This window comes from Carassius gibelio, chromosome B2 (genome assembly GCF_023724105.1).
Source record: "Carassius gibelio isolate Cgi1373 ecotype wild population from Czech Republic chromosome B2, carGib1.2-hapl.c, whole genome shotgun sequence".
Taxonomy (NCBI): domain Eukaryota; kingdom Metazoa; phylum Chordata; class Actinopteri; order Cypriniformes; family Cyprinidae; genus Carassius; species Carassius gibelio.
Genome location: NC_068397.1, coordinates 1,416,673 through 1,436,956, shown reverse-complemented (window position 1 = coordinate 1,436,956; position 20,284 = coordinate 1,416,673). Strand labels below are relative to the sequence as shown.

The window sequence follows — 20,284 nt, the reverse complement described above, 5'->3', positions numbered from 1 at the left end:
TGGGACATGACTTGAACTTTTAACTCGAGTGCCATATTTGTAGAGCACTAGTTCACATGCGTAACTGCAAAAGACGAGAGCGCAAAGGTCAAACGTATCAGTCGAGTACATGTTTATGTAGAAAAACACTGGAAAAGCAGAAACCTGTGCAGAACTACTACTGCATGCCTAATATTTAATGCTTTCATGATGCTAACAGACTGAAAGCTGCTGCTAATTGCCTATTTACACTAATATACTTTGAATCATTTTGATTTGAATTAGGGCTGTCAAATAAAAATTCTATTTAAAAATATTTGTTGCATTTAAAATTAAAACCCACATTCAAATGCAAAAATGTTTCATCTGAAATGTGCATTTACATTAAACTTAGTAATTTAGCAGACACTTATCCAAAGTGACTTACAAATGAGGATGATAGAAGTGACCAAAATCAACAAAAGAGCAATGATATAAAAGTGCTATAACAAGTCTCAGTCAGCTTAAATGCAGTACACATAGCAAGGGATTTAAAATAATATAATAAAAAAAGAAAACAGAATAGAAAAAGAATAGAGCAAGCTAGTGTTAGAGGTCTTTTTTTGCTTTTGTTAATTGTATAATCAAAAGGAAATAGATAGAATACAAAGAGATTAGAACGCCAGTTAGATTTTTTTCCCTCTTTTTAAATTAGAATTAGAATAGTGAGTGCTTAAGTTAGATGGTCAAATAAAGATGGAATAGATGTGTTTTAAGCCGATTCTTGAAGATGGCTAAGGACTCAGCTGCTCAGATTGAGTTGGGGAGGTCATTCCACCAGGAGGGAACATTTAATTTAAAAGTCCGTAAAAATGACTTTGTGCTTCTTTGGGATGAACAATCAAGCGATGTTCAACTTGCAGAACACAAGCTTCTAGAGGCACATAAGTCTGAAGTAATACATTTAGGTAAATGGGTGCAGAGCCAGTGGTAGTTCTGTAGGCAAACATCAATGCCTTGAATTACATGCATGCAGCTATCTGTAATCAGTGCAAATTGATAAACAGAGGTGTGACGTGTATTCTTTTCGGCTCATTAAAAATGAATCATGCTGCCACATTCTGGATTAATTGTAAAGGTTTGATAGAACTGTCTGGAAGACCTGCCAAGAGATCATTGCAACAGTCCAGCCTGGACAGAACAAGAGCGTGAAAAAGGAGATGTGCAGCATGTCCCCAAGAAAGGGCTTGATCTTCTTGATGTTGAATGAAGCAAATCTGCAGGATCGGACAGTTTTAACAATGTGGTCTGAGTATGTCTGCTCATCATCAATCATAACTGTTTTTCATTATAAAAAGGAGTTATGGTTGATGTGCCTAACTTGATGGTGAAATTGTGTTGAAATGATGGGTTCGCTGGAATCACAAAGCAGTTCTGTCTGGCAAGATTCAGTTGAAGATGATGGTCCATCATCCAGCAGAAATGTCTGTTAGACAAGCTGAGATGCGAATAGCTACCGTTGGATCATCAGGATGGAATGAGAGGTAGAGTTGAGTGTCATTAGCATAGCAGTGGTATGAAAACCCATGTCTCTGAATGACAGAACCTAATGATGACATGTAGACAGGGAAGAGAAATGGTCTAAGAACTGAGCCCTGAGGCACCCCAGTAGCTAGATGTTGTGACTTGGACACCTCACCTCTCCAAGATACTTTGAAGGACCTATCTGATAGGTAAGACTCAAACCATTGAATTGTGGTTCCTGAGATTCCCTTTGTCAGTAGCGTTGACAGGAGGATCTGGTGATTAACTGTGTCAAAAGCAGCGGACAGATCAAGCAAGATTAGTATTGAAGGTTTGTATTCTGCTCTTGCCAGTCTTAGGGCTTCAATGACTGAGAGCAAGGCCGTCTCAGTTGAATGTCCACTTCTGAAGCCAGATTGGTTGCTGTCAAGGAGATTGTTCTGTGTGTGAGAAATGCAGAGACTTGGTTGAATACAGCTTGTTCAAGTGTTTTTGCAATGAAAGGAAGAGAAGCTGGTCTGTATTTTCTCTAAAAGAGACGGGTTGAGGGTGGGTTTCTTAAGCAGTGCAGTTATACAAGACTGTCTAAATGATGAGAAAAAAAAACACCAGTGTGGAGGGATGTGTTAATGATGTGCGTGAGTGTAGGTACAACTGCAGGTGAAATGGCTTGAAGGAGATAAGATGGAATAGTATCAAGTGGACAAGTAGTACGATGATTAGAAAGGATGAGTTTGGGGACTTCTGCCTGACTTCTGACTTCTGAGTGAAGAGAAGAATGTGAATGGGTGTATGTTTGCTGGTAAAATGAGCTTGTCGGATTGCATTTTTCACAGTCATTTTTTTTTTTTTTTATTGCTTTGAATAATTGTGCATTAGTAATATTTTGCTCGATGTGCCCTTTTGTGGCCTCAGGAGAGAAGCCAAAAGCTTTTATCCCCCTAACTGAAATGATGCCTTTTAAATTAGAATATGATTCAAATATTATAATAATTAAATCATATTCTAATATTTGAAGTCGTGGCCTAGTGGTTAGAGAGTTTGACTCCTAACCCTAGGGGTGTGGGTTTGAATCTCAGGCTGGCAATACCACTACTAAGGTGCCCTTGAGCAAGGCATCAAATCCCCAACTGCTCCACGGGCGCCGCAGCATTAATGGCTGCCCACTGCTCCGGGTGTGTGTTCACGGTGTGTGTGCACTTTGGATGGGTTAAATGCAGAGCACGAATTCTGAGTATGGGTTACCATACTTGGCTGAATGTCACTTCACTTCACTTCACTTCAAACACTGATAATATTTAAGTACAAAGTTCAAATTTAGCTTTTGAGCCATTTGGACAGCCCTGAATTAAATTGCATTGATCTTTTGGGTCAACCTTTAAAACTTGTGGTATGCTTGAAATAACTTTCTTTAATTGGATGGTTTGGCAAGTTTGTAAGAAAGTGAAGGTTACTTTAATCATGTTGTATTTATGTTTTTAAGTTGACTGATTAAAATTGACATTAACTTGAATTGTTCTGAATATCTCGCATTCTGTCTATATCGCCCAGCCCTACGTTCAAGAACTGTGGATTAAAGTAAACAAGTTCAGGCTGAGTAGATGATGACAGAATGCAGTGGCTCTCTCAGAGCATCATGTCATATTAGTCCACAGGTTGTTCTCCCTGGGCTGGCTTCTCTTGGTCCTGCTGATATTGTTTCATAATCTCCCTCACCTCCTCCAGCTCCGGAGGGCTGATGAACTGGTCATCTGGGTCAGGTTGAGCTGGTGCCGTGAAGTAACCTCCAGGTTTCTGATGTTTCTGATTCATGCAAAACTAGCGGAATTAATGCAAGAAATGATTTAGTATTGGGAGACAGACTGCACATTCAAGAACTGGATAGGCTGAGTAGATGATGACAGAATGCAGCGACTCCCTCAGAGCGGCGTGTCGTAATAGTCTGCAGTAGAGGATGCAGTGAAGTAACCTCCAGGTTTCTTTGAAGGAGCTTCAGCCGCCACCTCAATCAAGTTGTGACTCTGCTTCTGCTGTGCCACCGAGCCATTTCCCCTCTGCTTGACCAAGGTCTTGTTCCAAGTGTCCACTCCCACAAAGTTCGTGCCCTCCTTTGGAAACTTCTCCGGAGTTTCTGGAATGCTGGGTGGAGGAGGTGGAGGCAAAGGCAGTAGACATTGGATGTCAGCCTCCACTTCCACCCAACTGGCATTGGAAAAGACTCCGGCGATGGGCTCCTCGTCCTCGCTGTCCAAGCCATTGTCCAAGAGGGTGCTGGAGAAGGTAGCTCTGGACAGTTTCCTCTGGAAGGAGCTTTTGGAGTTGGGAGCAAGGGGAGCGGGCAGAAGGGGAGGCGTGGGTTGAGGTGGTTCGGTGGATAAAGGTGGAGGTGTGCCTCCTGCAACAGGAGCAGTGGCTCGTCCGAGGACCCGGTGGATCCTACTTCGGAGCTCATCTCGGATGCACTGACCTCAGAGCTTATCTCGCTGCAGGAGGACAGGGGCATGCAATTGGAGGAGGCTGGGAACAGTCCGGGACCCGGGCTCCACAGACACTGCACAATCGCAACAACAGTCTTCTGCTATGTTGAGCTGCACCACCACAGCGCTGAGGCTATCGGTGCAGCCGTATGACTGAGTCAGCGTACACAGCTTCTTGGCGGCCGCCATTGGATCGGAAACCTTCCGTATGGCTTTCACCACCTCGCTAAGGTCCAAGACTTCGAACAGACCTCTGCTACCCGGGATGAAGAACAAATTAACCAATTGTGGTGACATACAGGAGAGGCAATATCGCTGGGTAGAGGAACGAATAGCCCATGATGCATGTGGAGTCTGTTATGCCGTTCACTTTGTTGTCCCGTTGGAGAAGGGGAATTTGCTGTAGTGGCATATGCAGTGATCAGTAACTCTTAATCTAATACAACAATAACATTCAAAGACAAAGTTCATGTGAATTAAAGGGATCATGACATGAAACCAGCTTCATTTTTTGACATAGAAGAGATCTTTGTATGCTTAACACTGTGTCCTTATTACACACAATGTGACAAGATTCACACCAGACACGACAGAATCAAATATCACAGCCAATCAGAAACACATATGGGCGGGCTCACTCTGGAAGCGCACTGCACTCCGAATGAAATGGATTCTTTTATAATCTAATTCATATATATTAAACCTTTTTAGTAAATATACATACTGACTGACCGATACCATCTTTGTTATGGAATACACTCGTTGGTTTGCATTGGGTTCACAGTTTTAATGTATATCTTTGCTTAAATTTATTTTCAAGATCTGAGGTATACTATTGTTGTTTTCATTATGGCTGTAAGCAGGGCTTGACATTAACAGCCACCAACCTGCCAAATTTGGGTGAATTTTGCTTGTGGCGGGTAACACAGTGACTCCAACTTGCCACTTTGGCGGGTTGAATAATTGCCAGTGTGTGAGTTGGAGGATAAGTACATGTTTAGCACAGATATATTTTCACTCGCAAACACTCTGACTGAGGGCTTCAGAGTTTCACTCTCCGTCAAGCCATCTGTGTGATATTTCTCAGCTCATCTCGATGGATACTCAGCGCACCTGTTTTTAATGTACCGTAAACACTAGTGCGAAGGTACACACATCGCCGTCGCTTTCTCTCACACACACGCAAAGACAGAGAGAGAGAGAGAAAGAGTGTGAATTGACTCGTTTCATTTAAACAATATTCTTTGTTGTATTTTCCTGTCAAAATAACGACATTCCTATGGAAGTCTTCAGCTTTTAAGAACAGCCAGATTTTCCGGTAGTGGGTGGAGTTAATGCGCGAACAGCAATCCCATTGGCTGGCGCCCACCTATTATCGTCCCTGTTTTGATTTCAGCGAATCAGTTGAAGCGAACGCACAATAACTGATTAATATTCATGAATCCAGCAGCTCATGAATCCTTAGTAATTCTTCGTGTTTTATACTTCTTATTATTAGAATTCGTATCATTATTATCCTATAAGTATTTTTGTTAGATTTTTCCCAATTTGTAATTTTTTTTTTTTTTGTAAGAAACATTGAATGACAGAAAAAAACAACAACCACCAAGTTAAAATGTTCAGTTAAAATGACTAATATGCCTTCAAACATGGTTATCAAATTGACTAATTACTTAAGTTATACTAAATCATACTTGATTATTAAAAGCTTGATTGACTGATGTTAAATGTGTACTGAGGTTAAAAGTGTATTTAAAAAAATTGTGCCATTTTCTAAATATTATATATATAATTATATAATTGGCAAGGTGTCCGTAGAGGGTTGCAACCTAACCAGTAGTCATTATTAGGGCCTGATCACAAAAATGACACAAACTGAAATGTGTTCTTTATTATGAGAGGAATGTTCGCCTAAAATTTTAATGAAGATAAAAGCAACTTTGTCTGAACCATGGAATGCATTTTTCGAGACTGACCTACTTTCCATTGCAACTTGAAACAAAGAATTTCTCAGTGTGGTTCAATAACGTAAATATCTGATTCTGATATTTAAACAGAAAGTGTTTCTAATGAAAAAGTTTTTTTTTTCAGTTTAGTTTTTTATCTTTTTTTTATTAATCTTCTACATCCATGCATCACTTTTTTATGCAATAAGAAGCTACTTTTTTATATCTTTATCTTAATACATGGTTTTATTTCAAAAAGGAGCTTTACACACAACCTTATCAGAGCTAATGATAATGACCTGTATTGTTATATATTCATATAGTCTTGATTTGGGTGTGTACAGTGATTTTACATTTAAAAGAGTTGTAAATCTAGTTCAAGTAAATATTAGCACGCCATAGTTAACTTTTATCAGGTAATTTCACAACAACAAAAATGTGGCTAGTAAAAATGCTGTGTGGCTAGTAACTAGTAACACATTGGATAGTGAGCAATAAAGTTAATGTCAAGCCCTGGCTATAAGGACAAATTACACGTGTTGCAGTTGTGTCTAGTTAGGAAAAACTTGGATTAACATGAAAAAGATACCTTTTATCATGTATAGTTAGGACACAGTGTAATAAGATAGCAAGTTTCATAACTTAAAATGTCCTCATCATCAATAAAAAAAGCACTTATGTAACAACCCTCAGAAAACAGCTTGTTTTGGATCCATACCATAAGTCTAATAGAGAGTTCACAAAGAAACATTTGTTGAGAGATTAATCAGTACTAGATCTGAGTGCGGCTGCATCACAAAACAAAAGGGAAAAGTTTTTTTTTTCTCACATATTTATTTGTTTGTGCAAAAAACTTTGTTAAGATTGTACGTAAATATATATTAAAAAACGTATTAAAATAATTTAATCCCCCTTTAAAGGGATGATTCACCCAAACATTCAGCCTCAAACCTGTATGACTGACTTGTGTAAAACACAAGAAGATTTGAAGAATAGTTCAGCTGTAAACAAACAGCCACTGAGTTCCAACAGTGTCAAGATCCAAGATAAACATACTACATTGAAAAAACTGGTGTAGGATTTTCTAGTAAATTTCACAAATAATTACAAATAAATGGCATGCAACATTAAATTAAACATGACATTTTAGGAAAATAAAATATTTTATAAAACACACTCCAATGATCTTTATTGTATTCACAACCAATAGTTTTGACAGTGTATAAAAGTGATTTTGCTCCAGGTCTTCTAAAGTGTTATTGTTTGAAGACTATATTTGAGTTGTTCAATATTTCTCACTTGCTTCAAGAAGTTTGAGAGTATATAACTTAAATTATGCTCCATTCATCATACAAAGTGATTGTGTTGTTTCTGAAGAGTTGTGTGGACTACTGTGCTACTTTTTGGAGCCTGAAACTGTTGGACCCCACTGAATATTAAGCTGAAATATTCTTCAAATATCACTTTAATTTTTTTTTTCCAGGTGAACGGTTCGTTTAACTTCTATAAAAGCAACAGAAAAGCAGAATCCACCTGAAAGTCAACATACAATGTCAATTCATTTCCTTAATGTGATTTCACAATAACTAATAAAACTGTAGGATGGGCCTTTAATTTGATGGTGAAAAATGGACGTTTCATATCAGAATATCTTAATTCAAGCCTCTAGTACCCCAATGCTAAAGTTATTTTCCAATCTAGTGTTGTTTAAACAGCATTAACTTACTGCATCAAATACTGGTGAAATCCCAGAAAGGCAGCCTCAAACACTGACTAAACAGCTATTGGTTAAGATGGACTAAAAGTTGAAGTTATCACATTTTGATGAACAAGAGTTTATTTTCTTTGGAATAAGGTGCACACAATAAGATCAGGAACACAGTGGAAGGACTGTTCATCTCATGTTGACCTCAGAGCAGGTGGAAAATGTTTCTCGTACCTCAGTGACAATGGCTTTATGCTGCTGCATGAGGTTGTGTTCCTCTCTGATGCTGATGTTGTGCAGAAGTGACAGCGGAAGCGGCTTGGTGTCACGGCACAGCACGGCCCACATTAGCAGCGGTGAGGGTGAAGCACCCGGCAGGGTCAGTGGGGTCGTGCTGGATGTGACAGAGCACCGCAGAGACTCCCAGATTCTGCCCTGCTGTGCCCAACTTCCTGTTCAACCCAGAGCAAACACACAGACATACTTAGGAGGACTATTGATGAATAAAACTTATAACATAATTACTTACATGATGTGAAGTCATTACTGTTAAAATGAAAAAATGCATTAAATAGATATTACAAAAATTTGCTTAAGAAATAAATATTTTGATTCAATTTGATAAAAAAATAAATAGATCATGCTTCATATATAAAACTAAAAGCGCCAGTAAATGTGAGCAAGTCACTGTCTTAATGAGTGAGTCATTGAATCAATCAATTTGCTGATTCATTCAGAAACTCAGCAGGTGATTTTATGAAAATTTCACTGAATCACTGACTCACTTTATCACTTTGTCACTGAATCACTGAAATGAAAAAAAAAATAATAATAATAATTTTGACAAAATAGTGTTGTGTATTGAACTGTTGTACCAAATCAATATCACATTTGCAAGGGTGGAGAGTTTTGGGGAAAATCAGAGCACTTGTTGGTGTCATATTGCTAAACTACATCATATGTTAGAAAAATAAGAGGGTGTTGTTGTTGTTTTTTTCAGAGCTCATATCTTGGCTTCATCTCACAGTAAATCGTCCTGCATCATGTTCATCAGATTCTGCATCAATGCAAGATGACGGACAGTTCTGAATGTGTTAGTCATTTGAACAAGTTATTTTCTTTAATTGCATGAAATGAATGTGTTTAATCGACAGCCCTGGTATTAACTATGCATCAAATGTTATTCTATACTAATGCTCAGCACTAAGTGTGTGCATCACCTCTGCATGACGAGGAAGGTGTTGTTCATGTAGTCTTCCTCACTTCATAGTTTCATGTCGCCATCAAACACACCGTACAGAGCCTCTCTACTGCCACAGAAGCTGCTTACTGACAGCGCCGCCACACACACACACAAACACACACAACCACACAAACACACAGCCTGCAGACACACACACACATCACTGACGGGCACACACACAAACACACACACACACACACACGCACACACACACACACACACACACACACACACACACACACACATTCACACAGCCTGCAGACACAAACACACATCACTAACTGACACACACACACACACACACACACACACACACACACACACACACACAACCTGCAGACACACATACACACACACACATCACTGACTGACACACACACACACACACACACACACACACACACACACACAGACACACACAGCCTGCAGACACACACACACACTTGTTCTTGAAGCCTGAGGTTTGGTGTAGCCATCACTCCAGACAGCCGGCCCTCCTGCCACCTCATTGGCTGAGAATGAGGAAGGGGGCGGGTCTATCCGGAAACAGCGGATGTTACTGAAAAGATGTGGAGGATATCATGTGTTATTACATGGCACACATATACACAAACATGGTCCAAATCATTTTGCTGAGAGACACTATGTATTCAGGAAAAACACTTCACTTTTGCAACAGTTCTCATCTTAGTTTAGTTAAACTTGATTTATAAATGTAACCCAAACTAAAACAAACATTAATAAGATTTAGATAAATAACAAAAATTAATAAAATTAACCTTAAAATTTAAATATAAAAATAAAAACTAATTTAAATAATTAATAACTACAATCGTATCTCAAAGATACTAAAATAACACTGAGCCAAATAAAGACATTTTAAAGGCGTTTTTATATCAGATCATGCAGAAAGTATTGGACAGATATTGGAAGTGGCTTGATAAGTTTATAACGTTTTGTAACCTATTTAACTGAATGCTCGGAGCAAAATAATATGTTATTACAATTGTAGGAAAATTCCTGATTGCCGATTGTTTTTATTTGTTTTTTTGCATTATTAAGTGCATCACTTGGTTACACTTTATTTCGATAGTCCACTTTAGACATTCTACTGACTATAAGTTACTTTGCAACTACATGTCAACTACATATCAACTAAATCTCAGAAATTTGCAACTACATGTCTACTAACTCTCAGAGTAGACTGTTAGGGTAAGTTTAGGGTTAGTGTTAGGGGTAGGGTTAGGCTTAGTATAAGTTGACAAAGAAAGTGTTAGAAGATATTAAGCAGACAGACTACTAATACTCTACTAACTGCTAGTTGACATGTAGTTGCAAAGTTACTTACTGCTAGTAGAATGTCTAAAGTGGACTATCAAAATAAAGCGTTACCCATCACTTTTGTAATTACTGACACTAAGCGTATGTCTTAATTTGACATCACTCATGTTAAGATGAAGGAGATGGCCAGAAGAGTAGAAGGTGATGTTACTTGAGCTGCTCGAGGGTCGTGTGCTCCAGGGTTCCCTCAGATCCAGCTCTTGAAGTTTAGGAGGTAGACTGTTAGGTAAAGTGATCTCATGCAGCTCGTTACAGCTCAGGTCCACAGTACACACACACACGAAAACAACATCCATAACATAATTTACGTTAGGGCATATGAAACACCACACAGCATGAGACAGGAAACAGTCCTGCTGCACTCAAATACTACAACAGAAACAAAGTAACGTGAAGTCAACTGAAAACAGCTTTCTTGCACAGCTACTGAAGTTCTCTGTTGATTTTCAACATTCTGTGGTTGTGTTGACTGTGTAAGATCTAATATGCATGTGTTTGTGTGTGTGTGTTTAAAGACACGCTCCAGACTGGCAGGATTTACAAACAGAGCTGGACTATTCATGACCCTGTGCTCAAGCACCCAGCAGGTGGAAACTACACAGATTTTTCGACAACTGTTAGAACACTGGACCAGGATGAGTGGATACTATTCCAAAATCAGGAAAGAGCATTTAGAAAGACATTGGACAGAAAACACCTCGAGGATAAACATAACTTCCTCTTCTCAGGAGAAACTCCAACAAAATGGATTAGACTCATCCACATTCTATCCACATTTCGATTTTCGTGATGCTTTTGGCACTTTGTCCTGTAATGTCATGTTTCACACACTAGATGAAATAAGACTTCCACAGCTAAATGCAGACATAATTAAAAATGTTAATCATTACTCTTACATCCAAGTCATGTGGAAGTGCCCTAACCGATCCCACAGGGTGCCTGTGGAGGGCCATAAATTTCATCCTGACGATTAACTCTTGGATGAAGTGGTTGTGCCAGTGCGTGCCGCAGGTGTGCGATCCCCAAACCAGTGCAAGGCTATGCGGATGATTAATAACATGCTCCTCCACACAGATGAGTTCATACAGTGGTCAGGTTTAGACATCAAACATACAAAATGTGCTGCATTCTATGAAAGACACAGTGGAGGAAACAGATGGTATAAAGCAAAGTCTGACAAACCCCCTGCCTTCTCATTAATGCAGAAACCCATCCGACTGTATGAACGCCACGAAACATATCCTTATCTGGGGCATAAATTCAACATCAGTGGAGGGAGGAACAGATCACAGAGTTGTGTCACGAGTACACTCAAAGACTTGGGCTGATTGATGCTGCCCCCCTCCCTATTATGATGAAGATTGAAGCCATCAGGCTGATCGCAGCGGCTAAAATTCAACACCTTTTCCCGAATGTACATCGACCCTCATCTCCTGAAGCTGCAGGACCTCAGTGAACACCTCGATGCAGATGGAGTGAGCCTAGTGTGTGCATGCGTCTGCAGCTCAGGATGGTGGTGGGCACCGCCTTCAGCCTGTTCCCACTCAGGTCCAGCTCCTCCAGCTTGGCCATTTTACTGTGGAGCAGAGGGAGTGAACATTGATTTGGAGAACATATTCATTCAGACACATCTCTGTGGTCAAACATTGGCTCGATTAACACTGAGAGGAAGAGGAAGTGAAAAACCATACAGACACCGTCTAGAAAAGATCGGCGCACAAAGTAGTATTTCAAGTTAATATTTTAAAATCAAGCATAAAAGTGAGTGAAAATGAATCATCATCAGTATCAGTTTGTGAATAAAAATAAAAATCATATTTTCAATGTGAGATCAGTCATATTTGCTTTAGAAGACTTTGAAAACATTTAAAAACCTGAAGAAGTCTTTAGACTGTTTTATATTGTATAAGATACTAAAAATATATATAAAAAAACATTTTAATAGGCATTAATATCCCACAATTCAGTCAAAAAGTACTCACTGTTTTCTTAAATCATGACTTGTAATGTTGATTATAATATTGCTTATGTGCATGAAGTTCCTGCCTAATGATTGTTTTTACACTTTACAGTATGATATAGATTATTAAATTCAATCAGAGAATTTCAAACAATAAATTATTTTTTAATCTTGGTCAAACTGTATTGAATTATAAAGGTGCCATCTCTTAAACGTTAGTCACGTGAACATTAAACCATGAAAAAACAAAGTGGCGGTTAGGACTTCTAGTTTGAAGTTGTGAAATATGATACTAATTGTAATAATAAAATCTCCATATTCATCCGGTAGAAGGAGGCGGGGAACCGGCGCACAATAAAAATGAAACTTTAATATTTCAAAATAAACACAAAACAGCGCATCAGCCCCTCACAGACGACTGATGCGCGAAAATAAAAGCAAACACAACTAAAAACCCAGGCCTGGTCCTCTCTCATCCTTCACTATCGTCGCTCCAGTTTTATATCCTTCCATCTCCTACGTGGGATTCGAGACCGACGGTGGGTCACGTAGTGCCCCACTCGTCACATACCCCAATCGCCCCTCGCAGGACAGGGGGTACCCATGAGACTGCGCTCTACTCCGCTCACGGTGACCTGCGGGCATCACCGCATTAACAATAGGGCTAGGCGGGGCTTAAGCTCCGGGGCCTGAGCAGCTCACTGGGTTGCCAACCGTTCCGTATAATATGTAATCGTCCCGTATTTGACACATAAAAGTCTTGTTCCGTATTGAACTGATACGGAACACACTTTGTTCTGTATTTTTGAGAATCAATTCAGTGCAAATCCATGACAGACACACATAGCTTCTAATATATATGCCAGATTATGAACTAAGACATTTGTAAAACAGACGGTGTGGTAGATAGGCCTACTAATTTCTCCCCATTTGTCTTTGATCAGTGTAGCATTTTTAACATCTCGGAACGTCATCAGAGAATCCCCTTTTAATTGGTCGTTTCAGTCATTGTGAGTCACGTATCTTAGCAACGATGACGACAAGTGACAACAGCGGGAAATGTAAAAATGACTACCTCCGAGCAGCCGTCGAAAAAGAAAAGAGCACAAAAATATAGAATTGAATGGGAAAATAACTTCCCGTGGCTGGAATGCATGAGGGACAATGAATACAAGGCCAATTCTAACATATACCATAGCGTTTTTTCTGTTTGTCACGGCGGAGTGTGTGATATTAAACAACACGCATCAGGCGATATTCACAAGAGGAGCGAGAGGCTGCGGGCACAGGTCAAGAGGAGCGATGTCAAGTCAGACGACTCCTTGTCCATCAGACGACTCCAGAGGCTGATTGTACAAAGGTTCAAGGTGCGTGTGTGTGCATGCGTGTGAGTGTGTGTGTGTGTGTGTGTGTGAGAGTGAGAGTGCATGGGCGAGAAAGAGAGAGATGGCTTTACTCCAGTCAAGCAATAATTTTCTATTAAAATACCACAGCTGTACATTTTTCACACCCTATACTAAATTTACCCTGTACAATATCTTTCTCATCTGGATTGAAGCAGCAAACATTCAGTGTAAGAGTAAACACATGACATAACATTATTTAATTTGTTTACTACTGGGCCGTTGAATGCTTGAATCTGATTGGCTGACAAACGTCCTGAGGTGTGACATTGTTTTCTGGGAAACGCATAGTGTAGCAGACCTTTCAACTTCGAATAAACAGGCTTGGGTGTGTTTCCATATAGGTGTACTTTAATTCAGACAAGTGTGCATAGCACCAACACCGTGAAAACTTAAAAGACAAATAACAAAGACAATTTGGACAGATACAAAATAATCCTTTGACAAATGCACTTTAGCAAGCTAGAATCACATTGTTAACAACACAACAGGCAACAGCCATCATGTGAAATGAATCTCTTTACCATTTACATGAACGTATCATAATACATACGAAATGGTATATTACAATCAACCACATACCTTGCTCTGCATATCAAATGGTGCTAGAGAGTGGTGATCCAGGGAAGGATTCCACAATTAACTTAACTTGGATGTTGGAGAGATAGCTAGCAACTTCTTGAATTATTCTCAAGATATTACTGCCAAAACAAATCAAGCACAAAGTGGCATAACAGTTCAAGGAACACTTTAGTTGAAGATAACAGTAATATTTTCCAATCTCTGACTTTAAACATGCCTCGTCTTGTAACGTATCTTCTCGTGCCTTCCTGTTTTTTTATTTGAAAGAGTGTGAGCATGGATAAATGAGTCCCCATGCAAATAGCATCATGTCAAAATAAAAGTCCCATGAAATAAAAGTATGAAACAGGATACTTATAACAAAACAGTGCTAGTGGTCATCTACACTCCCACCACTCATGTTATGAAGAGTAAAGACAAGGATCAACCTGGCTGAATGGCTCATACTTGAGTCCTATGTCTGTATCAGTGTTTCTAGATAAGTGCATGTGAGTACTACTTAATAACTAAGAGAGAGTAGCCTATGTCAAAAGGGGATAAAGGTGTAGACAACTAGAATGATCACTCACTTTCGAGGAGGAGAATTAGTTTCTGAATGGGCCTTTCTTTAATCAAAGTTTTTGTAGGGGTGATCTTGTTTCACTGATGTCCTTTCTCCTACTAACACATTGACGCGACGCACTATTCCATCGCTCTCCTTTGTGGTTTCAACCACTCGTCCCAGGTGCCACTGATTTCTAGGGGTGTCTTTCCTTTATAATGACCAAGTCATCTACCTTAGGGTTGCATTGAGTCGTATGCCACTTTTAGCGTGTTGTGATGTTCATGAGATATTCTCTCTTCCACCAGCTCCAGAACTGTTCGACAAGGTACTGAACTCTTCGCCACCTTTTAGTTGCATAGACATCTACCTTCTAAAATTTGCCAGGCGGTGGAAGGGCAGTCTTGTGCTTCATCAGTATGAGATGGTTTGGAGTTAATGGCTTGAGCGAGGTAGGATCATTTATCCCATTTCCACAGATGACCTATCCATCCGTGGATAGGTCATCAAGCATCTCAATATGAACAGATCGAGAGGCAAGGCAAGTGAAGATTAAGCCATAGCGCTTTTGCTCTTTGTGGGCTTTCTTAGTGATGAATGTGCCGAAGCAATTGGTGCCGCAGTATGTGAAGGGAGCAGAGACTTCTACACGCTCCTTAGGAAGCTCTGCCATGCGTTGTTCTTCTGCAGGCCGTCTGAGTCTTCTGCACTTCATCTGTGTATCAGCTTAGCAACTGACTTACTTCCACCGATGACCAAAAACCCATTGGCTCTGAGTTCTGTTAGAGCTTGATTTCGTCCTTGGTGACAGATCCTCTCGTGGTAGTGGGTCAATATCAGCTTGGTAATATGTCCTCCTTTGTGTAGAATCAAAGGGTGTTTGACTTAAAACCTTAAAGATGACTGATCTAGTCTCCTAGGTCCTTCTAGGTAAGGTAAGGCAAGGCAAGCTTATTTATATAGCACAGTTCGTACACAATGGTAATTCAGTGCTTCAATTCAAGGGCTTTACATAAAAGAAAGTAAGAAAAAAAATAACACGAATAAAACAAGCAATTTTAAAACTTTTACAATTATTAAAATATGTACTTATTTTAAGTGAATTTAAAACAGTTAGAAAATGATTTTACATTAAAAAAAACAGTGAACACATAGTGCAATCAGTTTGGACATTGCACAATGCTCATTCAAAAATGCACAGCTAAACAGTTTTAAGTCTAGATTTAAATGTGACTAGTGTTTTAGAACATCTGATCTCTTCTGGAAGCTGATTCCAACTGCGGGCGGCATAGTAACTTAAGGCGGACTCCCCATGTTTTGTGTGAACCCTTGGTATTTCTAACTGACTCGAGCCTAATGATCTGAGTGGTCTGTATATTTCAGTCCTAGGTCATTTAGTGACTTATATACGAGTAAAAGTACTTTAAAATCAATCCTAAATGTAACTGGAAGCCAGTGTAAGGACCTGAGGACTGGGGTGATATGCTCAGATTTTCTGGTTTTAGTCAGAATCCTGGCAGCAGCGTTCTGAATGAGCTGCAGCTGTCTAATTGTCTTTTTGGATAGGCCGGTGAGGAGCCCATTACAATAATACACCCTGCTGGTGATGAAGGCATGAAAAAGCTTCTCCTTGTCCAAGTCTTGGCTGGAAACAAAACATCTAATTCTTGCCATGTTTTTTAATTGATAGTAGGCTGATTTAGTTACTGCTTTGACATGACTACTGAAACTAAGGTCTGTCTCCAGAATCACACCAAGATTCCTGACTTGATTTTTAGTTGTTTGACCCCTAGAGTCAAGGTATGCATTCACCTTGAAAACTTCATCTTTGTTTCCAAATGCAATGACTTCAGTTTTTTCCTTGTTTAACTGAAGAAAGTTCTGGCACATCCAACTATTAATTTCATCAATGCATTGGCAGAGGGAGTCAATGGGGCTGTAGTCATTTGATGATAAGGCTAGGTAAATCTGGGTATCATCAGCATAGCTGTGATAGGCAGTTTGGTTCTTTCTCATTATTTGACTTAGTGGGAGCATATACAGGCTAAACAAGAGCGGTGCGAGAATTGACCCTTGTGGGACTCTGCATGCCATGGATGTCCACTTAGACGTATGCTCTGCTAGACTCACATAATATCCTCTCCCTTCTAAGTATGATCTGAACCATTTGAGTTTCCGGTGAGGAGCCCATTACAATAGTCCACCCTGCTGGTGATGAAGGCATGAACAAGCTTCTCCTTGTCCAAGTCTTGGCTGGAAACAAAACATCTAATTCTTGCAATGTTTTTTAAATGATAGTACGCTGATTTAGTTACTGCTTTGACATGACTACTGAAACTAAGGTCTGTCTCCAGAATCACACCAAGATTCCTGACTTGATTTTTAGTTGTTTGACCCCTAGAGTCAAGGTATGCATTCACCTTGAAAACTTCATCTTTGTTTCCAAATGCAATGACTTCAGTTTTTTCCTTGTTTAACTGAAGAAAATTCTGGCACATCCAACTATTAATTTCATCAATGCATTGGCAGAGGGAGTCAATGGGGCTGTAGTCATTTGAAGATAAGGCTAGGTAAATCTGGGTATCATCAGCATAGCTGTGATAGGCAGTTTGGTTCTTTCTCATTATTTGACTTAGTGGGAGCATATACAGGCTAAACAAGAGCGGTGCGAGAATTGACCCTTGTGGGACTCCGCATGCCATGGATGTCCACTTAGACTTATGCTCTCCTAGACTCACATAATATCCTCTCCCTTCTAAGTATGACTTGAACCATTTGAGTACCATCCCAGAAAGCCAGTTTAACGTCTGAACGTTTTGCTCATTAATACGGCTGCATTTTAATTCACCTTAATCAGGTACATATTTACACAGCATTTTGAAAAAAAATATTATATATATATATATTAATTACATACGGTTTTTCTTTTAACTTTTATTATGAGAGCCAGTAATAGGATCAGTAGGATTTCAGTCGCTTTTGAGAAGACATGTTGAAATCCTTCGTTTGGTGTCATAATATGATGCTCATATATAGTTGTCAGTCGGATTTAATTGGCGGGATTTATGGTAATTGAGAGTGAGCGTGCACACGCGTCCCATTTACGACTGATTGGAATTCATTAACACACACACACATTTCACTATCACATCTGACGTTTACAAAGTTTTTGTGAATCAGGAGAAGAGTTTTCGGGAAGTTCTCTTTACGCGCAAATCACTCAGATATTTACTCGTATATTTACGAATGTTTCATGAATGAGACCCAGTATCTTTTTGATATTGTGGCCTAATCCGTCTGACCTATGATTACTTGAGGATGGGCTAATCGCCTTCCTGATATTGATGATCTTCTCAGAAAAGAAGGATGCAAACTCATTGCATTTGCTGTCTGAGCATTTCACTGGGAATCTGACTTGGGGTGTTTGTCAGTCTCTCAACAGTGGCAAAAAGAGTATGAGTGTTGTTTAAGTTACTGTTTATAAGGTTTGAGAAGAGATTCTGTCTAGCTGTGGCTAGTTTCACATTAAAAGCATGAAGGGTGTCTTTATAGATGCTATAGTGAATTTCAAGTTTTGTCTTCCGCCACATCCGCTCGGCTTTTCTGTATTGTCTTTTCATAGTCTGAACTGCTGTTGATCTTCTCCAAACTGATTTATGTCTGTTTGTTTTCTTACTGACTATTATTGGAGCAATATCATCAATAACATTCTTAACTTTTGAGTTGAAGGAATCAAGGAGAATATCAACAGAGTCTGCAGAAATGCTTGGTGTTAAAAGATATAGCCTCCATAAATAGTACACTTGTGTTCTCGTTTAGGCATCTCCTTCTGACAGAGACAGATCTAGATTCAGTGTTAGCAGAGGTCAATATATCAAAGAAAATACAGAAGTGATCAGATAGTGCTACGTCCTTAATAACAGTGGATGAAATCTTTAGACCCCTACTGATGATTAAGTCTAGAGTGTGTTTACCTCTGTGTGTGGCATTGATAACATTTCTGTGACCTCTTCAACAAAGGCTGGAGAGTATTTTGGAAGCCTTTAAATGATAATAAACAGAATGCGTGGAGCACCTTTCAGCACAATCCCTAGATATTCAAAAGACAAGTACTGACCAAATGACACTTGCTTGCATTGATAGACATCTTTAAATAGAGCAGCTACACCCCCACCTCTCCTAACAGTCCTGCAGACACTCATGTAAGTGAAGTTAGGAGGCCCTGCATCATTTAGGATTGTTGCACTGCAGCAGTCTTCTAGCCAAGTTTCATTTAGAAACATAAAATCCAGATTGTTTGCTGTTACAAAGTCAATGATTAGAAATAATATATTTTTTAGTGAGCGAATGTTTAAAAGTGCTAGCTTGATAGCAGTGCTTTGTGTCTTTACATCAATCTTAGTTTGATACATAATAGGCTGCAGATTAGATGAGTTTGCCCTTCGGCTTGAAAAGGACTTTCTATCACGTGATAAAACTGAAGAAAGAGAAAGCTACAGGCACACTGGGTTCTCGCTTGTTCTGTAGGCATTTATGAATGTTGCTGATATTATAATGGGGACCCGACACATATCACTGAGAGCTGCTATCAGTTGTTTTTGGTTCACCTTGAGCAGATAGAGGGTCTGGGCCCTGGCGTTGTGGTAGGGGTTGGAGAGCTCTTACAAGAGCAGGGCCCACAGGCTTTGGTGGTTGAAGGGCCCGCCATTGTTTTGTTGATATCTGCGGGCTTGCAGCAAATAAATGTGAGAGTTTAGTCCCAGCATACACCAATTCCTCCATTTTCTGTGAAAAGCACAGAAGTGGAGATGCTGGAGACAGGGATAATGTGTCCGGTGTCAACCACATGATGACTCAGACCCGGTGTGTTTGTGCTGATTGGATTGACACAATCTGCAGAAGGATAATAATAACAATAATTTATATAATTTATATAATTTAATAATAATAATTCATTACATTTATATAGCGCTTTTTTAGGCACTAGACACGCTAACATAGTCAGGGGGTCCCCTCATCCACCACCAGTGTGCAGCATCCACCAGGATGATGCGATGGCAGCCATAGTGCGCCAGAACGCCCACCACACACCAGCTTACTGGTGGAGAGGAGACGGAGTGATGAAGCCAATCAGAAGATATGGGGATTATTAGGACGCCATGATGGTCGGAGGCCAATGGGTGAATTTAGCCAGGATGACGAGGTCACACGTCTACTCTTTTCGAAAGACACCCTGGGATTTTTAATGACCACAGAGAGTCAGGACATCGGTTTAACGTCTCATCCGAAGGACGGTGCTTGTTGACAGTATAGTGTCCCCATCACTACACTGGGGCGCTAGGACCCACACAGACCACAGGGTGAGCACCCCCTGCTGGCCTCATTAGCACCTCTTCCAGCAGCAACCTAGTTTTCTCAGGAGGTCTCCCATCCAGGTACTGACCAGGCTCAGCCCTGCTTAGCTTCAGTGGCCAACCGGTCTTGGGCTCCAGGGTGATATGGCTGCCGGATGACGGAAGGAAAAGTAGATATTGTCCTTAGAAACTCTAGCACCAAGTTTGTTTGGGTGGAGGCCATCCAGTTTAAACAACCCCAGAACAAAAT

General features: G+C 39.9%; 1 pseudogene; it reads right to left on the bottom strand.

Annotated features, from left to right (window-relative positions):
- Positions 1-3,033: 3,033 nt before the first annotated feature.
- LOC127951393 (PH domain leucine-rich repeat-containing protein phosphatase 1-like) lies at positions 3,034-19,388 on the bottom strand (annotated as a pseudogene).
- Between the last annotated feature and the right edge of the window lie 896 nt (positions 19,389-20,284).